The sequence below is a fragment of the Solanum pennellii genome, chromosome 7 (genome assembly GCF_001406875.1).
Source record: "Solanum pennellii chromosome 7, SPENNV200".
Lineage (NCBI taxonomy): Eukaryota > Viridiplantae > Streptophyta > Magnoliopsida > Solanales > Solanaceae > Solanum > Solanum pennellii.
The window spans coordinates 25867104-25891051 of NC_028643.1; positions in this window are offsets into that span (position 1 = coordinate 25867104).

The following is a 23948-nucleotide window of genomic DNA, read 5'->3' on the forward strand; positions in this document are numbered from 1 at the left end:
GATCGAGCAGTATTGATGGCGGCGATGATAGCCGTGTTCGAGGTGGACTTCGCGTGGCTTCTACAGGCAGTCATGCACGAGAGGACATTCAAGGTCACTACTACTTACCCGTTCCCGTGCATGATCTTTGCTCTCTGCAGGTCCGCAGGTGTGCCTATATGGAACGTAGATCAGCTCATGACCCCGCAGGGCACTGTTGACGTCGGCCTCATCAGAGACGAGGCCAATGAGTTAGCTCCACGCAGAGGGCCCCGTCCAGAGCTGCCCCCACTTGCTGATGATCTTGTTGATACGGTAGCCCAGGCCTGCACGGCTACACAGGCGGCGTCCACTGACACTACCCCGGTCGAGTCTATCCCGGGTAGTAGCACTGCCCCGAGCTCCTCTCGCACAGCCCCTCTACCTGCACTGGTCCCGCTTGCTAGGGTACAAAAATTAGAGGCACAAATGGCTCCACTTCTGCATCATATCCAGCCGTGGATGCAGAAGTCGATTACTGAGTCAGAAGAGCGCCTAGAGCGGAAAATGGTACAGTATACAGAGCGGAAGATCGCTGAGGTTAACCAGCGCTTGGACGCCTTCGAGTTGAGGGTGCTAGCCCGACCAGCCCATCCGGTGGATGTGTCGACTCTTCAGGCTGCAGTTGACTGTCTTCGTGCAGATATCGACACGATCTTAGAGTCTAGGGTACCGGAGTCTGAGGCCCCTTCTGTCGAGCCTGCTGAGGACACAGTGCTTGAGGCCCTATTCGCCACCTCAGAGATTCCACCACCTCCCCCGCGAGAGAATGCCAAGAGGCGTAGGGGTCGAGCAGAGGACGAGGCGCGAGCACGGAAGAAGGAGCGCCGAGAGATGGAGGCTGCAAGGAGAGCCTCACTTGCTGAGGAGGAGGCGCACTAGATGAGAGCATCAGAGTTAGCGACTGGGGCGTCTAGCTCCCGTACTGTGGAGATAGCAGGAGGCACTACTGATAGTGCGGTTGTGGCTGAGGACACTACTGAGGGTGACCAGATTGTAGAGGACGTGGGTTCCGGAGAACCGGACCCATCAGCTTGCTGATCGACGGCGCTTTGCGCCACAGGTGTGTTTCACCTACCACTCTAGTATTTAAATTTTTATGCATTGGGGACAATTGCATGTTTTTTTGTTGGGGGTGGGGTAAATGGAAAGTGAGTGTTAGGGTGAAGTCTGAGTAGCCCAATTCACTATCCTCTTTTGGGGTTTTCTTGCCTGTGTTCTTTTTCCCCAAAAGACTGATTATTTTTTCTGTAGAACCGGCATGTTTATATCTTTTGTACATAGTTTAATTTTGGGGCATGATGGCTAAAATGATATCCTGATAAACTGGAAAATGATGCATGACTAGGCATAGTAACTGAGAATTGTGTGGCTCTAAGCATGACATAGAGTTACACCATTGCATTACCCTAAGTCTTAAATTCAAACTAGGTGTCTGATAATCTTGTATAGTGATGAAATGTCAAGTGAGTGTGAGGAAAATTCGAATAGTCCACTTTTGGTACTGAGCTAGAACTTGCCTGGTTAGTCCTGCTAAAAGTAAGCTGTAATAGACAATTACGAAAGTATCATAGGCCCTTATTCAATATAGCCCATTTCTAGCCTAAATAAAAGAAACCAAATGAAATTTATCCTTCTTTGATCCAATTGATCTGAGCTTAAATTAGACCTTTCTTTTTCACCCCAACTGATCTTTTCTGGGAACAATGTGTTGGCCCTGGTCCCTCCTTGGACATGTGCACCTCAGCTTATGCCAAAAGCATAAGTTAAGGGTGGCTAATGCAGTAAACAACCTTCGTTATGGCCCTGACCCAACTTTGGGTATTGTGTACCTTGACTCATGGCAAAGCCATGAGTTGAGGGTGGCTATTATGAGGAATGCTCTGGAAAGTGGGGTTGAAAGAACAAAGAGAGAGAAAGAACAAAAGTAAAGTGACTCAAGAATTAGTAGAAATAAAAGTAAAAGAAAAAAAAGGAAAACATACAAGAAATACAAGCAAGAAAAGAATAGAGTCACTTACACAAATGAAGAAAGAAGAGAAAATAGCAAGGTGAAAGAATATGAGAAACTGGGCAAGATAAAATGATAGAAAGTGGAAGGTTTAGCCGATATGTCAAGGAGGGCAAAAAGTCACTAAAGTATACCTAAATATACCCTACCTGACCCTGAGCCTATGTTACAAGCTAAGAAAGTCCTATCGTGATCCTAAGGGTTGTATAGCGAACTTAAGGCAGTGAAAATAAGGGCAAGCTTATGGCAATAGGTATGAATGAGTGTGACTTTGTTCTGAGAGCGAGTGTTGAAAAGTAATCCTTATACTCAAACTGAAATCATTGTGTGAAAAATGAGGATTTTGTTCTAAAGTGAGGACACTAGTTGCAATACCGGAATTGTTAGCACCTCGGTGAGAAATTGAAGAGGATAGGTGTTAATGCATGGTGAGTCTGTGTCATGTTCTGATCCCACAAAAATTCAAGCCTAATAGTGATAGCATGCATAGATTTGATGAGATTAATCGGGATTGATAGCCAAATGATTGCAAAGGATAAAACATGGATACTATTGTACAAAGATTTTGTATTGAGTCATAGTGCGTCGCTTGAGGACAAACAACGAATTTAAGTTGAGGGTGTTGATATACCGTGGTTTCACGGTATTATCAATACTCTTTCATTAAGATTAGTGTGTCCAAAAGCCTTTTTTTGCTAATTTTTATATAAGTTTCTTTTTATTTTGCAGGATATCTGTCCAAAGCTGAATGCGGAGATTTTGAGAGAAAAAATGCAGAAGAGACCACCTACGGAGCTTATGACGGTCCGTCGTTCTTGTGACGGTCCGTAGGTGGCAGCGTAGTGCAGCTGCTGAAGGAAGATGGGGAAGTCTGACCAAGTGTGGGGTTACGAAGTTTGTGACGGTCCTTCGTGTCTATGACGGTCCATCATGTAGGTTCGTCATGAAGTTCAGATAAGTGATCCCAGTACCCATATTCCAAGAGTTGATGTGTTTTGAAACGAAGGCCCTCGACGGACCGTTGTGCCTATGACGGTCCGTCATACTTGCCTTCGAGGGTAATGAAGAAGAGCAGCAGAAGAAATTGCATAAGTATGGGACGACGGAGTCCATGACGGTCCGTCGTGACCATGACGATCCGTCGCGAGGTCTGTCGACCCAGCCGCGTTTTGGCAGATTTCCAACAAATAGAGTCCTTGTTTAATTAGGTTTTATTTTTTATAAATAGTTCGAAAAACCTCGTTTTTGAGGTTAGACTCTGTTAGGTTAGACTCTTGATTGTTAGACATCATATTATTAGTCTTTTTATGAGATTATCGATTACTTTGAGATTCTTGCAAGTGATTTTTGGTGATTAATCAAGCAAACTTTTGGATTTTACTCTTTCTCATTGAAGTAAGTACATGAATTCTTATTTAATATATTTGAATATTGTGATTATGACTATGGGTAACTAAACTCCATAACTAGGGTTGTGGGAACCATAGGTAAATAATGAGATAAAACCTGACTAAAATAACAATTCTAGAATGGTGTCTTGCATGTATTAATAATTCTTTCGCTTAGAAGTCTTTTTAAAGGATGGCAAACGTTAGAACTCAACTTAATGCTACTTGCCGGACCAAGGAGGTAGATAATTGGAAAAGAATTATTAACATAGATTTAGTGTATAGTATCTAATAGGCTAGTATTGATTGGTACGAGGTAATAACTTAGTAAAATATCGAATATGATGCTTAATATGAGGTAAAGATGAGGGTTAGGAAAGCAACACACGTAGCCGGACCAAGGTGCGGAGTGAGATTTTCTAGATGCCGGACCAAGGATTTAGAAATACATAACTTATCACTTTGCATGCAAGATACTAGGAAAGAATTGTTATAGTTAGAATTATCAAGTTATGAACCTGTGGGGAAGACATAAACCATAGTTACTTTGATTAATTTATTAAAATCCAACATTCAAAGCTGTTAAGTGTCTCTTTTAATTTTGTTAGTTATTTTCACTCATTTAGAATTAGAAACCCCCCTTTTATTGTTTGCACTTTCCAAGAAAGTCATTGACCAAACAATAGTAATAACAGGTTGAAGTTAAGTCTAGACTATTTTCCTCGTGGGAACGATCCCAACTTCACTAGTTGGGATATTTACTTGACACGACCGCTTTACTTCTTATTTGAGAAGTAAGTTTGAGCGTATCAGTTTGCTTTGACCGTCATAGATTGGGCTTGCGACGTGGCGTCTTGTGCTTGAGTAGTGATAGCTTGGGCCATTTCAAGGAGAGCGGCCCTTATATTCTCATCCATCAAATGAGAAGGATTCATGAGGTCTTGGTCATCATTTTCCCCTTCCTCAATAGGAGGAAATTGATCAACATGGGGAGGAGCTCCCGCAATGGAATTTTCCTACGCAAGTCTTCGTGTCACATTCCTTCAAGTGTTCATTCTTCCTATAATCATAACAATAGTAATAGATGCAAAATCACACCATAAGTATACTCTAATCGCACGATATTAGATTTTCAAGAAAATGAGAGTTTCATAGGCATTATGTAGGTTCCCATGCATAATTGTGGCGCGCTTCACAATTATGTATACAAACTTACGTAGAAATGGTTGAGAGAGACATTGAATCTAACATAATTCAACCTCATGCTCTGATACAAAGTTTTCACATCCGAGTTAACCCCCTAGATGTAACCGGCGTCGTCGTCCTCGTTGAAGACTAAGACTAGCATCTTAGATTACATCATCACATTCATAAGACGAATTTAGCTGAAATTTTCAAAAAATTTATTACTTCTACTTGGAGGTTTACATAGACATCTACATACACATAATATATATATGTATATATATATATATATATATATATTGAGTATACATAGACCCTTCGTATAGGAAGGTTATATAGACTTCTACTTTTATTTCACACATAGATATAAGATAGAACACAGTCTTAAAGATTGTCTCATCTCATACCATCTAAACGATCATAGAAATTATGGCATATCCCTACATCAATTTAAAGAAGCCAAATATAGGCTTATACAAATCGTACTTAAATGAAAATAGAGTGAACATAAGATTCTTAGAATACAAAGTAACTCCATAAGCTCGATATCGGCATCGCCCTCGGAAAGTGAGGACCCACCCACTTGGATGGTAGATAATATCCAAGTCTTCTTCAAGTTGTCTCAAATAAGTCTTCAACGATAAGAACCTAAAATTTTGGGGGAAAAGGAAGAAATGGGGTTAATACGCCACTTGTACTAAGTATGATACCATATGCACACATTCTTGAAAATATTCTAAAAAATGATATTTTTAAAAGTATGCATTTTTCATTTAAAACCTTCATGCATATACAACAAAATCATACCAATCAATGTGTCACATTTATTAAGTTATAGTCGTATTCATCACAATACGACAACATCAAGTCTAGTAAAATTAACCATCCATATCATATAAGTAGTTACATACTCAAGTAACTCTACATTCAATGTCATATAAACAATAACCATGAATAAGAGTACATTTCATTATAACAAAGCAAGACAATTACCCATTAACCCCTATCAAGTCAACAAATGCAATGACCAAGCAAATCCCCATAACCTTACTCAATCAAGTAACCCAACCAAAATCATGACTAACACACTACTTCTTACAACATTAAATTTAGCTATGCATTTCATCTTACATTAACAATATAGACCAATACATATCCATAAGTGAACTAACTAACATATAGTACCAACAATATGAAAGTCCATCAGATACATATCATAAATAATTATAAGCATAATCATACATAAGAACATTCTTCTAAGGATCCCCTCAAGACTAACTAGTGCAATGCTTAGCTACAGTCTCATACCTCTACCTAGACTTAAATATACCCCTTAGGTTATCCTAGTTAGAGCTCAATCCTTTAATTAAATTTACCTTTTTGAAAACATCTTGCTCTAACCGACATATACCACATGAACTAGTGTGAAATCCGGTATTGTAAAACCTTACACTGATGGAAGGTGGTCTACCAGCCAAAGTAAAACCAAACATAAACGTAGCATTCTAGGTGGATCCACTAACTAGTATTCCTATGGGGGCAACATAGTTCAAGAATTAGAATATAGGTATAATCCCTCTAAATACCATTTGGAATTGGGGACTCGTCTCGTGGGAATCTAATGCATAAGTATCCCTCATTGGGGAGTCAACGTTACGTTGAGAACTATAGGGTGAATCTTCCTCTATGGGAAGTCATCACCTCCCATTGTCAAGTTCACTCGGTGCTAAGCTAATCCCTTTATTGAAATGTCTTTAAGCCTTTAATTATCAATGATAGCTTAGTTTAGGTAATAGGGTCTACCCTTTTATAATCATCATCATCAGTAGCTCAATAAGAATTGCATGAGTTTAAGTCATTTCATTTCAATTCATATAAGTGAGGTTAGCTCATAACATTTCATATCATAATAAGGAACATTGATAATCATCACAATCCTTATAACATATACACCTTAATCAACCTTACAACATAGTCAAGACATTTGAATCCAACATCATACCACCCTATCAATCCATATAACATCATGACTTAATCACAATTAACCACAATTTGAAGTAAAGGTCAAAGATCATAAGACTTACAAAGTCCCCTTCATAGTTCATCATCAAGGCCTTACTATACACCCTCAATTCAATCCAATTTAGGGTATACAACATCATAATTCAATATTCGACATGATAAAAAGGCTATAAGAACTACTATATCACAATTCAATACTAGATCATAGTTTAAGATAAGACACATAGATTAATTCACTTTCTAACCTAGATCATCGTCTCAAGAACTAGCATGAAAGACTAAAATTCACTCTAATTATTCATTATTAATGTAATAACATCATTTAATAGCAATTCAACCAATAACAAAATCAATTGAACAAGTCTCAACTTAATTAATGTCAATATCAAATCTAGGGTTAAGGGTTAAGGATCATCATCTGAAAACTATACCAAATCATCTAGACGTATCACAATTAAGTTAGAATAAATTTTGATGTATCCCTATTATGCAATACAAAACATAAACAAATCAATTCATACCCTAATTTTTGAGATTGAGAAGAACTTACATGAAAACCCAACTTTTGAAATTATTTTGAAGGAACACTTTGAGGAAAGAGGTCTCAGAGGTGAATTAGATCCCATAACTCAACATTTGATAGAGATTTGATGGTGAATTTGTCCCTTTATATCCCCCAAATTCCTCCCTTAGCTAGTCTTCAATGGTGTCTTCCAATAGAGAGAAGGAAGAGGATTTGTTTTGTGAGTTGTGTTTAATCTAATGAGGGTTGGGGACTTTATATGGGGTTTTAATTTTCTTAATTAGACTCGCTTAAACCCCTAATTAACTACCTAACGCCTTAAATAATGAACTAATATAAAAAGTGCAGGAAAATTGCAAGCCCATCGACGAGACCACGATCGACGGATCGTCGGTCCATCGACGGTCAGGCCTCCTTCCGTGACGCACAACAGTAGTTTTGGTCAAAGACTTGTGCAGGTGGGGGATCCTTAATTTTGTCCAACTGTTGTACGATGGTTTGCATCGACACCCCGTTGATCCACACACGAGCCATCCTTTTCCCCTCGTGGTGGGACACTGCCCAGGCGGTGTTGCCTCCTACGTTCTAGGGTCAACCTCAAGGCCCTTGATTGGTCCTTGAGGAGTATTACTCGGGTGTTTCAACCACGAATCATCTTAAACACCTATTAACTACCATTCCACCAATTTTGATGGATTTCATATTTCTAAAAGCTCGTCAAATAGGTTTAGGCACTCTAGTACCTTCTAGAACTAGTTTCCGAACATCATTGACGTTTTTTGATGTTTTGGTTCCTAAACTTCCTAGATGATCTATATTCATTAAAATAGGTCTTAAAATAGTGTTTAGACCTCATAGAACCTATGTTAAGATTTAAGACTGGTCTTGAACTTTTGAACTGTTACAGAGGGAGCCGTACCTCCTATGGACAATCCTAAGACAAGTTCGACGACCTGCATCATGACCTTTCAAACAATCTACGGTCCGTAGGTGGTCGCCTTTGATGAAGGACTCAAAATTAAGTCTTGTCTCAGCCAAGTTAGGGTTGAATTAGTTAATTCACCCCACCTTTCAATTAAGTAATGGATGCCTATTTTTAATGTTTTTAGGTATTGTAAGTATATTAAAACAATTACACCCTCACTTAGACCCTAAAATTAAAATAAAACTCTTCACTCCTAAATAAATTCTTTTAAGAACACCATTGAAGGTCTAGGTCAAATTTAAGCTAGGAGAAGGAATTTCAAGTGATTTCATCATCAATTTTCTTGGCTTTCTACTAATAAGGTATGGTAATTTCATCCTTGATTCTTCTATCATTCAAAAAGCCAATTCAAAGGTTTTCAAAAGATGTCAAACATCCTAATTGTCCCATTTCAAATTCTAAGCATTAGTTCTTGCATCAAAAGGTTTAAATTGATGATTTATGAAGTATTCAATGTTAATTGATAGTTTTATGATTAAAAAACTGCATGGACCCATAATCTTCCTAATTATCTAATATTTGTTTTTAAAGTGGGTTTGATAATTGTGATTGTTTATGGATGGAATTGTACTTTCATTGCTTTATAGCAAGGATTGTTATTGTTATCTATCTCTATATATAATGAATTGTGGATTTACTAATGAGTTGGTGATCTTTACCTTATAGGTAAGTTCTCTTGTTATGACTCGAAGTATTGGAAGGTTATTAACGGTGAATTGTGATACTGTAGAATGGTGAGTTAATTCAATTACTTAGTATAGTAGGAGTGCTTGGTATGGTTTGATCCACTTCTTGTGGAGGTGTTTACTTCTTTTTATTGTTTGATTGTGATCTTGATGGATATATGATGTGAATTGAAGGTTGTTTATTTTTTTTATGTGGAAGAAAGGCATATTTTAAAGTTGTTATATGATGATAAGATGAACTTGTATAAATATATGTGATAATGTGAGTGAAACAATGTTTCCTCTAAATGTTGGTATGTGACGATGATAGACTATGAAGAGTCTCTATATGTCGATATGGTTTCTTGTTTAGGTAGACCTAGTTGTCCCTTCTTGATATAGGAATGATAAATGAGGTGTTCTAAAGTATGTCTTAAACTGGTAGACAAAAGAATGGTGCCGCTTCTTGATGAGTCTAGAACCTGAAATGAATGTGAAGCATTGAATATAAAAAGAAGGCTTTATAATGAAGTGAATCGGATTGACCTAGCATGGTACCCGTTTCATGAATGATCTATCCTAATGAACCTTGATTGGTAGACCCTTGTGGATCCCTTCTTGGTAGTGGTATTATGTGTTGGTAAGACTTACAGATTGTACATTCTCAAATACTATTATGTGAATGAGCATACTCTATGAGAAACAAGGCAAAGAATCGAGTAGATATGCTTGTGGTAGTATCTCTACTTGAGTATGAGACTAAATTACAAACATGCCATTGATATCCTCTAAAATGTATGCCTACATGGGATGTCTCCTAGTTCTACCTTTGGGAACTACAACACCTTCCACGGTGTGGGATCTTATGACACCGCATTCCATACCGAGTTATTATGGTATATGTCGGTTAATTCCTATTCTTATCATATGGCATGTCACTCTAGTTATTCTATAGGTTCTACAACGTGTATGTAGTTGAATAGCAGGCTATCTACACATGGTACGAGAAGGCTTTGAAGATGCTAAAGTGAGTTCCCTAGGTCTTCCAAGACCATTATGTGAAGTCCATTAAATGCATAAATGTCTCTTTTAGGATCTTTAGTAATGAATGTTTGACTTGTTTTGGTTGTGCTGACATAGAAATGTCCTTATCTTTGGTCGTCTTAAGGAACAGTTAGGTATGTATTGAAGAGGTTTTATGGGCGATCTCTTCATGTCTTAGTTAGGTGGGTCTTTGGAAAACCTTAGGTAGAGGGTATAAATTGCTCAATGGGTTGCTTAATGATTATGGTCTTATCTTGAAGATTTTGTGAGTACTATCTTATGTGGTTGATGATGGACTTGTATGATTCGCTTTAGTACTTGATTGATGAAATTTTATCAAAATAGCATGAAAATCATATTTCAACTAAGGTGACCCTTTATGCATGGCATTCTTTCATGTTCACCATACTTAGTGCTTAATTTTACTATTTTAATATCTCTCTCTTTGTTTACAAGTGTAGGTGGTGGCAAATGAGGACTATTAGAGTTGAAGCTTGCGAAATATATTCCTCAAGATTGTTATGTCCTCATATGTTCGAGGACTGTATTTTATTTCTAATTTCTTTTATTGAAGACATTATACTAGACAATAAGTTTCTTTTCAATGTAAATATCGTGACCCTATGATAATGAGATGTGTGTAAGGTTGGTTTTTTATTGACTTAGTTTTCTTATGTTTTGTAATAGAGTTTTCTTATTGACTTTAATGTGAAAATTTTTAAATTATACACTACTTTTCATACCTATGTAACGGATGAATGCTTAGAGGTTTGTATAAGTCCTCCGAGAGGTCGAGTACGCCGTGTTACTTATAGTGGGTACTTCATAGTCGTTACACTGAGAAGAACATGTGATACATGAATCCACAATTGTTCACTTATTCAGGTACTATTTTCCTCTTTTTGTAGCTTACTTTTCCTATTTTTTCACTCGGTGACGAGTTATGGTTAAATTTACATCTTTTGTCATGACGAGGGTTCTTCGTTATAGAAATGCCAACGAGGGGAAAATCTTGGCCGAAAAAACTTTTTCGTAGTATTATGAATTTCCCAACCTTGTGCATATTTGTAGGAAATTGGAGTCATCAATTTTAGAGAAATATCGTAGAAATTGAGTGGAGTAAATCTGAATTTTATTACATAATTGGTTACATAACTCATTTAGTAATGTGTACGACTTTACAGAACTGAATCTGCATAAATAGATCTCCAAGAATTGATCTTAGCGTTAAGGGAATTTTCTATGTGTATGGGGTTAAGAGCGTGTTGTGAAAAAAGGGGGTACTAAAATTCCCCTAAAAATATTTGTCCCAAATTTTGCCGCTATAGCGGGAATCGTGCTGCTACAGCGAGCCGCAACAGAAGGGTAAGCACCACTGTAGTAGACGAGACGGGAATTCTAATTGTTGATTTTTGGGATTTTTTAAACAAGGACTCTCTAGTACCAAAAGGTGCCTCTACAACTGGATTTCTTTACTGCTGCAGCGGTGCCCTTAAAGAGATATCGGGACGCAATACCAGTAAAAATGGGAATTAAGTCATAAATAAAACTCAAAAAGTACCTTATTTTGCACTTTTCGAGTTTTAGAGTGAAAGAACGACCCCTGAGCTATTCCAACTTGTTTTCACCATTTATGAAGTTAATTGTAAGCTTTTCACTTCCCGAGTTCACTTTTAGATATTTCATACGAAACAAAAATGGTTAATATTGATGGGGAAGAGTTTCGTGATAGATTCTACGGTGTAAATAACACTATTTTGACTAGCTAGGGTCATGGGTTTCATCTAGGGTTCATAGAATTGTTATTACTCTAGGTAATAAGTGATTGATTTTTTTATTCCCATGTTATTGTGATTGTTTGTTGATCAAGAACAAGCCAAACGAATCTGGAAAGGGAATGATTGTGTTTTTTTAAGGTTTCGAGCTTGTTTCTAGGTAAGTAATGATTGTGCTTTCATGATTGTGTAATGTATGCATGTTTCTTCTTCGTTATGATACTTTTACGAATATGAATATTGCAATATTGATCACGCTTGTTTTAACTCAGATAGATAAATATTACAACCATGATGTAAATGTATAATCTTGATGATCTACTTTTGATTGTTATTGTGGTGTGTGAATAGGGATCGGATTGGTTGTCACATTTCAGCATAACTTTGGATCGGTTGCCACGTTCTAGATAACTTGGATTCGATTTTCCACGTTCTATCAAGACAATTGTTTAGTTTCCGTGAGAGCAACAATGATATGTTAATCATATGAAATGTTTTATAAAATTGTCATGTTGATAATTTTGTTTATGTTGGTATATGTGCATGTGCATATGATGATTGTTTGAATTGTTTATATTGAACTAGTATAATATAAACAAGTTGAACAAACATTATAATCACATTGTCTAATTTTGTACTTGTTTTTATTTTTGTTGAGTAGAGGGTACCTTCAAAGGCTATTGACAGACTTCTCTTAGGAGATTAGGGATTACCTCATCGACTACAAAGGTGAGCTGCATTTTCAGTGATGCCATGGAACTCTCTTTGGTCTAACTCCACCATTTCTGGACTTAGATCACTTTCTTTGTTAGTTTAATACTTCATTAATATTCTCTTGTTTAGATTTGGATATCATTTAATAGTTTTGCTACATTGACGTTCAAATTCTAGGTTTAACTTCTGCTATGTTTACTTGAATGGATCCTTATGAAGTTAAGCCTAACGTCCTTTTTAGTCATTTAACTTTCTTGGGTAACTTAAATACCTTAGTTTAGATTAATTGCTTTAGTTGGTTGGTAGTAGTGCTTCTCCCACTAGGTTGTAAGTGTTGGTGCCAATCACGACGGTTTTTGGGTTGTGACATAAATGAGCTGACAGTGCTTCAAGAATTATCAAACACAACAATAAACAAATAAGAGATACAAAGGTAAAAGAGAGAAGAAACAATTCTAGAAAGCGTGCCAAACTAGGGAAGGAGTAATATTTGAAAGATTAAAAGTTTTTATCTTTTACGTTACCAAGATTTTATATATAATGAACAAAATAAATAATAATAATATATTAAATACTAGTAACTTGTAATATAATGATGGAAATAGTAAAAGTTTTAACTTTAACCTTACCTCAATTCCATCAAATAAGAAAAAAAAATAAAAGTAATTATTATTTAAGGCATGTAACGTGTGAAATTAAATAAACATATATAAATTTAGTCACGAATTCCCATAAAGAGGGAGAGAAAATTCAGAAACTAAATAATTAACTTAAATTAGGAAATTAATTACTTTGTAAATTCGTAATTTCAATACTATATTTGTAATTAAATACCAGTATATATATATAATTTTAATTAAAATAGATGTTGTATATTATACTAACTTTTCAATAAGAAGCTTCGCTAAAAAGTATTGAATCAAACAAAGAATTGGCCCAACCCATCTAACAAAGCCCATATTGACCTAGATGGGATTTTTAAGGTGACCTAATTACCTATGCCTCCAAGCATCTCAATATTTATATATAATCCTACAATTTATTAGTTGTACACAAGCTTATACTCATTTTGGTTCAACTCTTTTATCTTCATATCATTTTTTTCTTGTGTCATCTCCGTGAAGTCATTTTGACTACCTTTGTATGTTAAGGCTTTTGATACATACCTGAATTGGCAATGTATTGAATGAACAAATTTCCAGATTATTAGTACATATGCTAATTCAGGTATGTATCAAAGCTATGACATACTTAAAGGACGATTTACTTATATGAGTGGAAAAAAACATTTAAAGGTGTGATTTAGTAACTAATTAAGAATTACAAAATCATGAGCTTTCAATTTCAAATAAAAAACATTCTGTGTGATTTTTTTCCACGCAACTTAACATTGATAAATCAAAATTTCGACAATTGTTGTTGACGGTGGAGTGTGGAAGATATCTAGTGAATTAGTCAAGATTTATGCTTATTTATTTTTACACTACGATTCTAGAAACTCTAAGTCATTCTTATAATTTCTATATGTTGTTTGATTAATCTAATGGTGGATCTGACTGTTGCTTTCTTGAGTTAAATGAATTATGTGATTTGGGGTTTAGTTAAGATAGTAATAAATATAATAATAAGGATTGTAATAATAATAGTAGTATTAATATTGTTAATAATAATACTAATAATAATAATAATAATAATAATAATAGTAATTCTAATAATAATAACAATAATAACAACAACAGCAACAACAACAACAACAACAACAACAACAACAACAACAACAACAATTATAATAATAATAATAATAATAATAATAATTGTAATTGTAATTGTAATTAAATACATATTATAGATCTTGTTCTCTTTAATATAGTGTTCATGGTATGAAAATTATCAAATAGCTTTTTAAGGAGTTGGTCAAGATTTGAATTGAAGTAATACGAGAAAAACAATTATCAAAGACAGATCTAAAATCTTTGCCTATAATATTTAGATTTATCTAATAAATTAATTTAATATGTAGAATTGAAATTTAAAACATAATAGTATTATGATTTTAGAATTTAAAACTTCAAATTTATATTCTAGCACCACTTCTAACTTAGATACAAATCAGAAACAGACGCTTCATTCATCTTTTCTTTACCCTTCATGCTTTGATTGAGAATTGAATGACATTTGTAATGAATCTTACTGGTTGATGAGAAATTTATGACAGTAAATTCATTTTTCCTATACTTATTTTATTATCGTCACTTTGACCTTTATTGAAAGATGTTTGAGTTAACGTGTTCATATTAAACGAGGTCTAGAATATATAATGAGAGGGAGGATATCAATAAAAAATAACTTGTTTGTTAAGCCTTGGAGTTATTCACGGTGTCCTATCCATCCAAAAAATATGATAAACTAAGAAGTTGAAGATGAACAAGAGATCTAATTTAACAATGGTGCAACAATTATCAAACACAACAATAGAGAAACAGAAAAAACAAAGGTTCAAGAGAGAAGAAAAAATACTATAAGGCGCGACTAACTAGGGGAATAATTGGGAAGAGTAAAATTTTTTACTTTGTAACTTACCTAGATTGTATCAAATAAGAATAAAATAAAAATAAATATTATATAAAATACCAATAACTTTTAAAATTAAGAAATAATGATGGAAATAGTAAAATTTTTACCTTTAACTCGATTGCATCACATAACAAAATGAATAAAAGTAATTTATTATTAAAGGCCTTTAATGTGTTAAATTTAATAAACATCCTTAGGCATGAATTCCCATAAGGAGGTACAGAAAATTCATAACTTAAAAGGTTGTTAGTACAATTGCCAATTCATGTATGTACCAAAGCTATGATATTTGCATGTTATAATTTTGATATGTGATCATTTTGAAGGTATATATGACTTATGTGTATATGTGAATTCAGAACATGTGTTCTTCTAACTTGATGATAGAGTCTATAGTCGACTATAGTGATATCTTCATGTGTGTATACTTGATATTAAAGTTTGAATCTTCCTAGTTGACTATATGAGTTATATGATGAACTATGAAGATATTTCTATAGAAGTGTATAGGGTGACTTTTAGTAGACGTGGTTGTCCCGATGTGCTAGTTTGATGTTTTTTTACATGTGATAAGATGATGATATGTGTGTTTTGTTTTGGCATACCTATGTCATTCTACTTAATACATGTAGAATGCGAATGTGATTCTTAACTTAGTAGGCTAAATCACGTTTGTCAAGTATGTGTATGTATGATTGAAATATGATCTTGAACATAGTTAAGATGGTCATTTATGTGGAACCTTCAACCTAGATAGAAGGTGTCACGACCGAAGTCTAGACCCCAGACGAGACCGGCATCGTTGACCTCTCAGAGGTCGCAGACAAGCCTACATATGTCATACTTACTTCATCTAGGTTAATTTTAGCAGAAAATTTGAACTTTTTTTTTATTTTCTTAATATAATTGTATACATACTACTTAATATCATAATCGTTCACTTCTTAATATACATGTATACATACTACTTAATATCATAAGCGTTCACAAACCAACCATCTAATATAGATATAATCAAATGAAAGAAACAGTTCGTAATTGCATTAACATATTTTTGCCAAAACGGCACCAATACAAAGTTTGAACAAAAGTTGAAAGAAACACTAGTGGAACATGCTCCACTATCTATAGCCTACATATAAGCTAGATAATAACGATATACATCCTCGAAAGCATGAGGGCCTACCAAATCCGGATGAAAGCTCCACATCTGGATAGCTGCAACGTCAACCTGTAAGCTCTAGCAGCCACCTGTGCCTTCACCTAAAATTGTAGAAATGTACGGGATTAGTACACACTTGTACTACCAAGGACATGCATGATTAAGAACATCTCATTCCTAACAACATGATTATGGAAAGTCAAGTCAGTAGACTTGCCAAATTGGGATTAGGAAAGTTTGTGATCTTTTGAAATTTAGATTCGGAAACTATGTGAGATTTCCAAATTTGGATTAGGAAAGTCATGCCATGAGAGTAACATGCATCATCATAATTATCATATTGCACACAGCATATAACATCTTGCACAGAGCACATAACATATTGCATATAGAACATAACATTTTTCATATCATTCGTTCATACGCCATGAAACCTTAGAATCATGGACTTAACATCAAGACTTCCGAAAAATGAGGGCTCAACATATGGGACATCAACTAGGGAGCCTTCTTTAGCAAACACAGAGTCTACTTCATTCATTCATACGAACTTCATTTCATTCCATTCATAGGCTAGTGTGAACACCAGCTATACCTAGGATGTACTTTAAGACTTTCATTGGGTTCGCTGTGCAATGATAAAGAATGACCTAGTGCCATTACTTCAGTCTAGATCACCTCTTGATTATCATATCCTAAAACCTTTGGTATCATTCATTTCATTGGATGCATCATTTAAGGTTGGCCTCATTCATTCATTGGGAACTTTAACTTTAACCAACATAGATCATGTGAGCATCATGAAATCCAGTGTCTCCCCCACACCGAAAAGAGGTGGAATCATCGGTCAAAGTGACCCAAAACATGCTAGCGTACATGGGAATCGAACCCCGCTAGATCCCTATATTTGCAGTATAGGTTGGAAGACTAGGATATATAAGGAGACCCATACCCGGCATGCCGGAAAGTCTCATCTCATGAGATTTACGTGAACCTCCACCCTTCCCGAAAGAAGGCATCACCGCTCATAGCGAGCCTATCGGTGCTCAGTATAAAGTTCCATTATATTCAACTCATACGTCATGGATGTTGGCTTCTAGTATGAGGACATCATAACACAATTTATGATTTCTCATCTTGTTATTAGTATTAAGTGTGTATATCTCAATACTTTCATTAGAGTGTTCATAGAGACTGGTCTCTTCATTAATTTTACACTGTCATAGGAGAGTCTGTTTTGGTAACATTTACTTAGGTCATTTGAGATTGCTCTCATCTTGTACATTAGCCTCATATCATGTTGTCACCACATTAGCACATTTTCTCTTCATAATATGCCAATGCACTTGGCCATTTAGTGTGTTTCACACTCTTACATAACCTTTCTAGGGTTTCATCATTTCATTGTTCATTTCATCATTTCATTGTTCATTTAATTATTTCATTGTTCGTTCCATCATTTCATTGTTCATTTCATCATGTGACAATGCACTTGGCCATTTTGTTATTTTAAACTCTTACTTAACTCTTCTAGGGTTACATCATTTCATTACATAAATCTTAGGTTCACTTATTTTTAAACGTATGCTAGACTTATTGGTCTATACATACAAGCCATGAGGCTTTGTTCATAGTTCATTAAAGTGATTCATATCTTCCTAAGATTATTTGGTACAAGACTTATGCATCTTGTATGTATGCCAAGAGCTCGATTTCGATCTAAGTAGGCAGCATTATTCTTGAATATTTAATTCACGTATGACTTATGTATCAATATGGAATTTGGGCAATGGAACCCGGTTTCAAATCCCTTAGACAAAACTTACTTTTTTTCGTTTATTTTATTTTGGTCCACACGGTTTGGGAACCCAAGATCGAGCCCAAACACCTTCGTTTCCTTTTATTTTATATCCTTTGAAATTTCTCTTCCTTGGCCGAGGGGTTGTGAGAACGAACCCCCACAGCCCCTTTTATTTTTTTTATTTCTTTTTTCATGACTTTTTTGAGTTGACCATGAGGGTGTGGCATAGAACCCCGAGATCCTCACTTTATTTTTTTTCTTTTAGTTCTCCTTTTCCGCCTAGTGGTCGTGGTTTCGATTCCCGTGCCTCACATTTGTTTTCTTTTCATGTTTTTCCTTAAGCTTGATCGAAAGGTTGTGGGTTCGAATCCCACTCCTATCATTTCTTATGTTCATACATCATTTTCCAGCCAAGACCATGGATCGAATCCCCTTCACCACATTACTTTTTACTTATTTATTTTCATGGATTTTAATATTTTGAGGTCATGGGTTCAATCCTCCATGACCTCACTTGTTTTAATTCATTTTTTCACAACATTTTGAACCCTCTTAACTTGACCGAAACTCATTATTTGAAACTAGAAATTTTGTAGTTTTTCTTCGCCATCATTTCATCAAGTTACACATTAGTTCTTAGGGAATTTCATAGTTTATTTAGTACGTTTTAGGTACATTTTCATGGATTTGATTAGCCAAGAGTTTCTCACTCAATTTATCCACATTACACTTCATATGAACATCACGATTTACATAAGTTTGTGCAAGTAAGATCACAACCATAACATTAGAATTTTTTTGCCTTAACCCGAGAACACCTAGTCACGGTCACATTTTTGCACACACATGCACATAGTTTCGGAACGCATAGGTTGTCACTCATACGATTTCAAACACACATACATGAAAATATTCATCACGAAAACACAACACACGTCTAATATCTACCAGCAAACATACCCAATCTACTAATCATTGGGAGCAAGTGATATGGACATGCAACGGGGAACAACCCTACTTTACGGAATAGATTTGTCTGAACCTTACGGGTCTCGTGGGAAAGGGACCAACAGAGAAGAGAAACCATACCCTTTATGACGTTAAAACCTTTAATATTCTTCGCAAACCTGCTCTGACACTTACGTCCAAATCAAAGTTTCAACACCAAACTCTCGACGGGAAATCTCCTCCATTTGCCTAACGTTTTTTATAAGTTGTTTGTTTAAAATTTTCGTTGTAAGTTCTTCAAGTGTGAAGAACTTTGGTTTATCTTCTGTTCTTGTGAGTTATTTGGCAGAGAGAATTTGAAAGAGAAGAGAGATTGAACGTGAATCTTGAAGAGATAGACGTGAGAGAGTGAGAGTTTTATTAGGCTTATGAGTCTAGTTTAGAACTTAGTCAAATAAGGATTTATTAAATGATAAAAAAATCTGATTTCCCTTGTATTTTAAATCAGCTTATAAATAATAAATATTAATTAACTAAATTAATTTACCAACTTAAATTAAAAATAAATTTAATTCATTGCTTCCACCTAGGTTCGAACCCGGGTGGAGCAAGACTTCACTCTAAGGGCCAAGTTTCGGCCCTTTCTCTCCAAAATGCCCCTCCACCTTATTAATTAAATAATTAGGGTAATTACGGTACTACCCTTAGCCTGGAAAAAGACCATTTTACCCCTAGACCCTCCAAACTTAAGATTTCCCCTTTTTAAGTTTTGTAAGGACTCACCCGTGTAAATCTTCATATCGGGAGCTCAACATGGATGGACCCAAACTTTCCTAGGTCAAATAACTCCCCAAGTTAGTTGGCTGGGCAGTCGTAAGGGTTCGGAGGTCTGGTTCTACGCGCATCAATCTGTGTGAGCCCGGTCTAATAGTAGGCATTCTTGACACATTAAGCATTATTTAGCATATCCATTTTTAGGGTTTTTACAGAAGGTTATGATATCCTTGAAGGCAAAAGTCGTAATGGTATCCTTTTTGTGTGAATGATGGACTTAGGGGTTTGTTGGCTAGAACAACATAAAATCATCCTTAGGAAATTCATGAAGCTATCCTATTTAACCATTCTATTGAAGCCCTAATGGACCCCTTTGGTAAGGTGTATTATGATTTGTTTGTGATTTTGATATGGTACCTTTTCATATGCCCTTGGATTGAATTTCTCTATGAGAACAAAGGCTTGAACTGAGAGAGTATTCTTGGGGAGTGAATCTACTCAAGTTGAGATTAGAGTATAACGAAACCCTTAAAATTCCATTACCATGTGCCTAAATGGGATGTAACCTAGTTATACCCTTGGCAAGTGGAACACCCTTCATTGAAGTAGGGTAGACTCCAAATTCCATGCCTTGCTAGTATGGTCTATGTCTGTTATTGACTATTCTCATCATGTGAGTTACATTCTAGGGTTAGATAAGTTCTACAATATTTAGGTAGTTGAATGGGACACTATCTAGACATTGCACGAGTAGGCTTTAAAGAAGCTAGTGTTTAGGTTCCCTAGGTCTTCTCCAAGACCATTATGTGAAGTCCTTAATTGTATGATGTCTCTTAAACGGTTTAATGAACATAGTAACTTAAGGTACTTATCTAGAATAGCTTTAGGGATTGCTTAGGTGGCTTGAAATAGGTGTATGGGTGGTCTCTTCATATCTTATTTAGGTGAGTGTTAGGGTAATTATAGGTAGGGAGTTTAGTTAATGAAATTTGAATATTCTTATTATTAGGTAATCTTAAGGATTACTTAGGATTGTGTGAAGGAGTTGTTTGGGCGATCGCTTCATATCTCACTCAAGTGAATCTTAGAATAACCTTTGGTAGGAGGGCCTCACGTCTATGTGTTTTGAATTAATATTGATGCTATATTGTAGAATGTGACTTATATATGTTTATGTTGACTTCTAAGTGACTCTTATACATTTCTTATGAAGTTTTCTTCAAAGAGAGCGTGTTTTATACAAATGTTGTATTAGCATGGTTTTAATTGCATGTCAGCATACTTAGTGCATTCTAATGTACTAATTCCATATATTTTGTCTTATTTCTAAAGGTGTAGGTGACATTTAAGAGGATTCATTGAAGTGACACTTGGACATTAGTATTCATTCAAGAAACGTTGTGGTATGTCCTCCATTGATTGAAAGACATCACCATGTTTAATTTTCTTATTAATGACACTGTAAAAGACTTATATATTTCTATTTTATTGATATATTGGACGTGACCTATGATATTCACGTGTCTAAGATGACGACTTGATATTTAGTCTTTCCTGTGATTTTCTATGAAATAGATCTTGAAGTATTATTATTTCGTGTGAAAATTTTTTATTCTGCACTACTTTTCATACATGTATGCAATAAATGATATCAAAGTGCTTGTACAAGAACTCCGATAGGACAAGTACGTCGTGCCACAATTTGAGAATACGATTTCTTCTAAGGTATACTTTTAGGTCATTACACTTATGGCCAAGCTAATTTAGTCCACTATGCTCGCCTCTACATGTAACTATTTGGGGATCCCATATAATAATTTTCAGGATATTCAGAATATTGTGCATGCAACGGGCGCAGACCATCTGGCAATCACACTTGTTTTAAATGTGGGCAATATTGACACATGAAGCGGGATTGTCCACACCGGCGTGTGATTGAGTCCCCGTGGGGAATAGTGATATTGGTAGAGGAAGTCCACAAGGTGGGCGAGGAAGTAACCAATGAGGCCGTGGAGGTAGATGAATGGGTAATAGAGATAGATGCAATTCGCAAGTAGGCATGGAGTTAGCCTGTTTTGATGATAAAAATTGAGTGTTATGATTTTTATGGTAAAATGAGGCTGAGGCATCTAATGTGGTAATCCCAGGTACTATTCATATCTTTGACTGGATGGATAATATGTTATTTGATCGAGGTATTTATTCTTATGTGTCTGTGAGATTGGCCTCTGAACATAAGATATTGTGTGATGTTTTTTATGCCCCTGGTCATTTTTGTACCCCAGTTGGATATTCGGTTATAGTCACCCATGTTTATCATGTTTTCTCTCTTTTGTTTCTGCAATTTTTGACTTGGGTTAATTTGATAAATTTTGATATGGATGATTTTGATATCCTAATTGGCATTACTTGGTTGTCCCTTTATCATGTTGTGCTTAATTCTAATACTATGTATGTGACTCTAGAAATTTTTGGAAGGGAAATATTAGTTTGGGATGTGGTGTACAAGCCTACTCAATCTAAGATTTTATTTTCCATCTAGGATAGTGAACTGGTAGAAAAGGGTTGTTAAGCTTATTTGGCTCATATTAGGGGTTTTGATATTGAGTATCTATCCATTATGTCTATTCCTGTGGTGTTTGAGTTTAATTATGTATTTCCCAATGACTTTCCTAGAATGCCTCCGAAAAGAGAGATAGAGTTTTGTATTGATTTAGAGACCGGTACTCGGCCAATTTAAATTCCTCCGTATCGGATGGCTTATGCATAATTGAGAGAGCTTGAGGCTCAAATCCAAGAGCTTCTTGATAAGGGATTTATCTGTCTTAGGGCTTCCCCATGCTATGCTTCAGTTTTATTTGTTTAGAATAAGGATGGTTGCATGAAAATGTATATTGATTTCTGATAATTAAGCAGAGTCACTATTCAAAATAGGTACCCCTTGCCTAGGATAGATTATTTCTTTGATCAATTACAAGGTGTAGCGATCTTCTTGAAATGTTAACTTGCAGTACACCTGCTTAAACGTGTAAGGCATCACATCACCTTCCGAGCTAGCTCTAACAAACGCTAATCATATAAGAAACATGCTCCCTCACCTATACTATAAGGCTCTGTCAAGTACAACAAGAACAAAACAAGCATATGCATGATATGGGTTTTTACATAGAATTTCCTAGTATCATGTTTCATATTTGTGGGAGTCATTGTGAAAATGAGTATTCCTTGATATCATTATAATATTGCGTGTTTTCATGAATTTATGTTTTTATGGTAAACTGAGCTTTATTGACCATGTCCTTCATGTTTTTATACCTCAATAGTAAATTGCATAAATGTTGCATGAGTAGACTCGTGAGCATGTTTAAAAGTAATTTTTTAATGTGATGCATAAATGTGCTATAATGGGTAATGGGAATTATGTGCAAAAATTTGTAGTGGCGTGATATAATGTGGAGAAGGAAGTTCCTCCATTGTGAAATGAGAAATGTGGACTCTTAATGCGTGATGAATTTGTAGATGCTGTTCCTACGTTCTTGTTGTGTTTTGAGGCTATGCGTGTGAAGTTGGTGTTTCCTGTAAGTTTGGCGCATTGACTATGAAGTTGAATTTATAATGATATGTGTTGTGAGATGCTAGTTGATATATTTAGTCCTTGAAAGAGTTTTAGTGTCATTCGAGTACAAATGTTTTCCATGTAGGGGAGTATTGTTTCACCCTCAAATTAGGATAAATTAGAGCTTAACATAACTTTTTTGAGTCAATAACTTGTTAAAATAATGAAAATCAGTCTTTCAAGTTGCATTTAAAGATTTTGGAAGTCAAACATCAAGGAAAAACCAAGACATCCGGAAAATAGTCTTGTGTATGCTAGTGTTCTCTTGCATGTTGTATGTGTTTTGGTGTGTCATTTGGAGTATAAATTGATGAGAGGGTACCCTAGTGAGTAAAAGGATATGTGTAGGGGTTAAACATCTGAGTACGACTCTATAAGAACCCACCTAGGGGTCCTTTAGGAGGACCCTAAGCTCAACCCCCAAACCTACTAAAATTGGGTGACTGACGGCCATGGCTGACCGTCAGTAGGTCATTAAATAGAGCGTCAACCCCCTCTGCAGGTTAAAACTTATCCTAGGGTGTCACATCTGGGTTTAACCCCTAGATGTAACCGGCATCATCATCCTCTTTGAGGACTAAGACTAGCCTCTTAGCTTACATCATCACATTCATAAGTCAAATTTAGTGGAAATTCAAAAAAAATTATTTCTTCTACTTGGAGGTTTACATAGACCTCTACATACACATTATATATATACATATATATATATATATATATACATATATATATATATATATATA